Raw genomic sequence first — 6,805 nt, 5'->3', positions numbered from 1 at the left:
ATTTTTCAAGGGGATAAAATACAATATTATCTATCAAATGAATTATTGATCAGTGTTGCATTCAGCCTCTGTTATAAAGCATGAAAATATGATATGAGTGTGACCAAACATTAAAGTAATTAAAAAAATACCAAGTAGTTGGTTAATCTGTTACAATTCTTCCCTTACCAGAAATAGGAAATGAATACATTTCCCAAAATTCACATAAAACTTTTTTGGTGCTGATGTGCAATTATAATATAGACACTTAGGGATTTTGTAAAGAATACAGGACACCTAGGGCTGGTTGACAAAAAAAGACTAACATACTCTGGAAATTCCTTTTTAAAAGGTCCCGACTCAAAAAGAAAAAGATAAAATATGTCTGAGGAATTGCAAAGGAAGTTATTCCACACAACCACCTTTCCATACAAACAGGAAAGAGCATGTGCATGCAGACACACACACACACACACACACACACACACACACACAGAAAGAGAGAGAGAGAGAAAAAAAAAACTGTGAAGGTATAACCAATAGCAGTTTAAAAGCTTTTTCACCAACCCCTAAGTCAACTCAAACTATTATAAATAAATCAAGACTTATAAATGACATCTAAATAATAACATATGTGTAGAATCAGGTGAAGATAATCTCTTATCTGTGCATTGAATAAAAAAAGGCAAATATTGGGTGTAGTTGCAGCCCAGCAGTTATGTTCCTATCTGACAAGCATAAGACTCTCAGTTCCAACAAAATCAGTAACGGCAACTGGAAAACCAATCCTGAAATTTTCATGAAAACAGAATATCACTAAGCAATGAGAAATAACAGATGACAGATGCGTCATATACCAGAATTGTGTAAAACTAGCAATGGCAATGTCACCTTCTCTCTTACACCATGTATCCAATTTAAGCACAGAAGACCGTCTAGTGGTTATCACTGTTGAATTTTAAGAGAGACACATCTCTTGACACTGAATGCAGCGCTACCTAGAAACATGTTATACTCCTGAAGAAGTGTCAATCCTTTTTTTTTATTTATTTACATCCAGGATTGAATGAATTTCAAAGTTAAATAATAATATTTGCTATAAACACTGAAACTTTATACCAGATTTTGTAGAAGTTTCATGTAAATGATGATGACATACAAATGAAACAATTAGAAATCCCTGATGAACCTTCATCAGATTTCCTTAAGATTTTCTATATTCTATAGTCACCCTAAGAGATCTTGTTACATTTCTAATGCATCAGAAATTGATACAAATTCAGCAACACTTTTCTTATTATTTCTGTTCATTGTTATGAAAGTATTCCTAGTCCTTCACTGAAACATCACTATTCTGTTTCTATGCAGAATTCTTTCTCCAGATGTGTGTATTTAATGGACCTCCTCTTTTGACTTTCTCTGACTTTGATACTTAAAAGTAAATGCTTACCTGAACTGTTCTCATTGAAGAATTTTCAAGTCACTGTACAGCTCCTGACTTTACAACCAACACTTTTAAAATGGGATGCAATCCAATCCTGAGATAAATATTCATAGAGCTATGACCTCAAATCCCTTCAGAAATGCAAACTTCATCTCACCTGCAATGACATTGACAACTCTTGCTTTGAGAGTGGAGTACTTTTCTAATGTTTTTACAGGTACTAATTACAGAAGACATTATTGAATTTCTTGTATGTGTCTCCAGTGAAACAAAGTGTTTGGAAAGGCTTTTATGTTTTTATGATTTCTAATAGCTGTTTTTAGGAAAGATACACTGAATATCAAAGTCTCATGTGTTAGAGTCTCACAAGAAAGTTTGTATATCTCTTTCATTGGGGCCAATATTCTCTAGGTTCTTCTAAATAAGCAAGTACATTGTTAATTTTTGGATCTTGGTGCTGTTCTCTTTTAGATTTATGAAAAGAACACAGTCAGGAATTCTAGGATTTCCAGTGAAGCACAAGTAAAAGGAAGAACATGACATCGCAATCCACACTAGAAATCAGTGTCTTTTTTATTCTTTATGAACTGGGTGCAAATAACATAGAAATAATGATATGTCCATATGCTATGAATTACAGTTTTAGCTCCAGGAATGACTAGAATTCTGAACAAATGCTTATTATAGAGGAACTCTGTCTATGTAACCATTCCTCAAAAAATGACCTCACTTTTATCCATTATATATCACAAGCCCCAATACTTCCTTTTCCTGAAAGTACTGAATAGAAACTGAAGGAAGCTATAGTCATGTTTGACTGAAAAAAATTCAGTCAAGAATAGAAAGGAGCATTCCTTTTCTATCATTTAATGGAGGAACATAAATTAAAAGTTGAAAACTTATCATCTGTCCACTACCCATCTCCCCTTGAGGATTTTAGGCAAACATAGAAATGATAGAAATAAAATCCAGATGAGATGACCATACATTCTACCAACCTGATATCCTTTTGTTTACAGATTTCTCATGATTAATTAAATCCCTAAAATAAGTTAGAAAAATGAAAAGCTACTGTGTCTAATTATTATGAAAAATATAATTCTCATAATGGATTGAATAGAAGAAGATACAGTAGAATCATAGAAAATAATTTGTGCTTTATAGAAAAATACTCCTGTCCTGATAGGAACATTGTCTACCAATTGTTTATATATCTGCTTGAGACACATCAGGTTTATAAGTAGAGTAAAGATATTTTTAGCACTTGTAGTTACAAAGGTCAATATTGTTCTGTGGTGAGGCACACAGTTTTACCCTTTGAGGAAACACAATAACTATGGATAGATGGTGTAAGTCAAATATGATGAGGGGCTGAGAGGCTCACAAAACCTCAGAATTGTTAAACCCTATCAATCTGGTAGATTCAGACTCTTTGGGTCTATCAATCATTGTCTAGTTAGTCCTGGACCTCTAGCTATTTAAGACATCACAGAATTCAATAATAATAATTCAATTCTAGAAAAAAGTAGCCTGAAAGGGAGCCTTTTAGCTGACAGTTCAGGGGAGAGTTCTTGGTTGAGGAAAAGGAACAAAATAAAGATGTCGCTGTGGCTGATGGGAGTAGGTAAAGAGAAGAGGTCTTGATGTTTGAAACAGGAGGTCTGAAAATGTGACCACACAGCAGAAGAGTCCAGAGTCCAGAGAAGCATGGTAGGTAAGCATAGAACCTATGAATATATTTCTTTTATATGTTCAAGTAAATTTGAACAGTAACATTCTTTACCCATTATCCTATTGCTGCAAAACAATACCATGATCTAGGCAACATACAGTAAATAATGCACTTAATAATAGGGCGTTTGCTTATGCCTTTATAAGGTTAGTTCATTATCATTATTGTGGATAATTTGGTGGCAAGCAGACATGTGCTGGAGAAGTAGCTGAGAGATTTACATGCTAATCTTCAGGCAGCAGGCAGTAATAAAGAGAGAATAGTCTGATGTGGACTTTTGAGTTCTCAACACCTGCCACCACTGACATACTTCCTTCCACAAGTTTATACTCCTAAAAAATCATACCTCCTATTCTTTCTAAGCTATGCTTTTGGAGTAGTTCACCAACATTGAGTTAAGTTTGTGAATATATGAGCCTATTGGAGTAATTTTTATTAAAATAACTTCACCATGTATTACCTTATTCATTTTAATTAAACATAAAATTGTCCATCCCTCCCCCCCCCCCAAGGTCCAAATGAGGAGCAGAAGGAGGAAGAAAATGAAAAAGGAAATCAGGACTGCGAGGGATGCTATCACCCACTGATACAAGGGGACGGATCTAATGAGAGTTTACCAAGGCCAGTTGGACTGGGACTGAACGAGGACGCAATCCAACCAGATTCTCTGAATGTGGCTGGCCCGGAGTCTTTCTGAAAAGCCATTGACTATGGCACTGGGACTTGTTTCCTCTGCATATACTGGATTTTGCGGATCCAGTCCGTCTGGACACTCACCTTCCTGGACCTGGAGGGAGGCGGGAGGAACTTGAACTTCCCACTGGGCAGGAAACCCTGACTGCTCTTAGGGATGGAGAGGGAGGAGGAGAAGGAGTGGGTGGAGTGGGTGGGTGGTGGAAGGAGGGGCGGAAATGGAAACTTTTATAATCTAATAAAATTACAAAAAAAATTGTCCATTACCACACTAAATGAAACATTTATAAACATTGAAATATGCAATGTATACCTAATATCTTAAATATATGATAAGTTTCGGTAAGCCATATAATGCTCAGAGTTTATATCACCTGATATGGAGAAGTCTGCTTGGGAACCTTAGGTTGGAGAGTAAACCAAACTGCTCTAGACATTGGATGGTAGCAATAACTTATAGACATCCCAGCAGAGATGTTTAGGACCAGCATGAACACAGGATTATGTAGTTCTTAGATAACTATCTGTATGGAAGGGGAATGTAGACAGTGTAAGTATTTTATACAAATAATTTAATTCATCAAAAAGAAAAAGGAAGTGCATGTGATTAGTACCAGATGAATTTATACTAAGACTTGTGGCACTCCATGTTTAGAGAAACGAGTATTTTCACAATCAGCTTTATCTTTTACTGGTCTGAAAGTCATTCCAAACTGTCCACTCGAATTTTTTCAACTGAACCATTCCTTCACAACCCACAAAGATCAACAACATGTTGCCTTTTATTTCAATGAAATAAGCAGCTTCTAAAAAAACATTGTATGAAATTTGAAAGGTTAGTTAAATAACAGAAGGAAATGTTTGCAAAATTGTATCTGGATTTTATGTTACAGTCTCAAATTATTTCATTGCAGTCTTAAATATTAAGATTAAGAAAATGAACAATCATGTCTACATTGGCAGAAAATAACATTTAATATTTTTCTCTAGAGTAAAATCTTTGAACATATATAAGAAAGGTGATGGGTTTAGGATAGTATTATTCTTCTTCTATACACATCATTCAATGCTTTTATATTTTATCATGCCTCAAAGTTTTGCCACATTTCATTTCACTATTTTTCAAAGTTCATCATCAAACTTTAATGAGTAGTCCATATGTTCTTTTCTGTTTACCCTCTCTATCTATTTCCAGCATGATCCAATTTTTTAGTGAGCTTTCTAGTGAAGTTTTTGTCTTAAAAATTTTTAAGTCGATTAGAGGGAGGAGAGGCAACACTCCCCTGGCCTCGGGTGCCTGACATGGTGACTGGGGCCCTTCATTCTGGGACTTTCTCTCGGGCCTCTCGGGTCTCGGCCGCGGAGGACACGGCAGGCACAGGGCTCGGAGGACGCGTGAAGAGCCGGGCCCGGGGCGGAGAGGGCGACGCGGCAGAGGCGGCTCAGCAAGGCACTGAGCTCGGGCGGCGGGGCAGCAGCGACATGGTTGTGGCCCGCGGCGGGGCGGTGGCGGGCCGAGCCTACTCCTTCAAGGTGGTACACCTTGGGGAAGGCTGCTTGGGGAAGACGTCGCTGGTGCTGCGCTACTGCGAGAACAAGTTCAACGACAAGCACATCACCACCCTGCAGGCATCTTTCTTAACAAAGAAGTTAAATATTGGTGGGAAAAGAGTAAACCTTGCCATATGGGATACAGCAGGTCAAGAGAGATTCCATGCATTGGGTCCAATTTACTACCGCGACTCGAACGGAGCTATTTTAGTTTATGATATAACGGATGAAGATTCTTTTCAGAAGGTAAAAAACTGGGTCAAAGAGCTACGGAAAATTTTGAGAAATGAAATCTGTTTGCGTATAGTTGGTAATAAAATAGACTTGGAAAAGGAGAGACATGTTTCCATCCAAGAAGCAGAGTCGTACGCAGATTCTGTTGGAGCAAAACATTATCATACTTCTGCTAAACAAAACAAAGGAATCGAGGAGCTCTTCCTTGACCTCTGTATCGAGGAACTCTTCCTTGACCTCTGTAAAAGAAAGAAACGGCACAAGTGGACGAGAGAGCTAAAGGCAATGGCGCTAGTCAAGGTGGGGCTGCTAGGCGAGGCGTGCAGATCATCGAAGATGAACCTCAAGCTCAGAGCGGTAGTGGAGGGTGCTGCTCTTCTGGATAACTGCTCACGCCTATGAAACTCAAAACAAAACGGAACTGTGGATCATTGCCCTGAACATGAAGACTGCCATATTCCAAGTCACGTCATTTTACCAATGGAGTTATAGAATTAACAGTATTTAAAATTACGTTAATAACACTGCAGAGACCTTAAGTGCTAAACTTAGTGGAGTTTGTGACCAGAGAATTGGCATTTTTTTACAAATGTTAACAAAGCAATTACCAATGGCCTTTTTACATATTTTTTCTTTAATGAGGAATAATATGCATGTATAAAAGACCTACTTAAAGGCATCATTTATATTCTTTTAAATCAGATCTTTATTTAATAACTTATATATGATGTTGGAATGGTATACATTTTTGCAGTCCTTTGTATTTTGTGGTAGTTTGAATTGTATCACTTCTAAGCAGCATACTGTTTTTGTTTTTGTTTTTGATTAGCAGATACCTGAAGTTCTATTTTTGCAGGGTTTGCACAGGGCCCTGTCTACTACTTTGATATAATCTATAAACATCCTGTATGCTGAGCTGGTAAAATATATTGTAAATTACATATTAAATATTTTATCTGCTTTTATAAGTGCAAGGTGCAAGACTATATACAATTATTGGAGACTGTAAAGGGAGTTACTTGTTGGTGATAATACCTAAGCTTTTTGATGCTCTTATAACGATCACCACCTCCTTCACTTGTCTTAATGTGGAAGTGCTGTGTTTAAATTTACACATACTTTACTTGAATTATTACTGTTGTCATTTTTTTCTTTTTTTCCTTTTCATTTTC

General features: G+C 36.8%; 1 pseudogene; it reads left to right on the top strand.

Moving 5' to 3' along the window:
- Positions 1-5,330: 5,330 nt before the first annotated feature.
- On the top strand, positions 5,331-6,434 carry LOC125396700 (ras-related protein Rab-21 pseudogene; annotated as a pseudogene).
- Positions 6,435-6,805: the final 371 nt, after the last annotated feature.

The sequence above is a fragment of the Myodes glareolus genome, chromosome 1, assembly GCF_982192425.1.
Source record: "Myodes glareolus chromosome 1, mMyoGla1.1, whole genome shotgun sequence".
Taxonomy (NCBI): domain Eukaryota; kingdom Metazoa; phylum Chordata; class Mammalia; order Rodentia; family Cricetidae; genus Myodes; species Myodes glareolus.
Note: the sequence above shows the minus strand (reverse complement) of the source record. Positions and strands in the feature narration are given on the sequence as shown.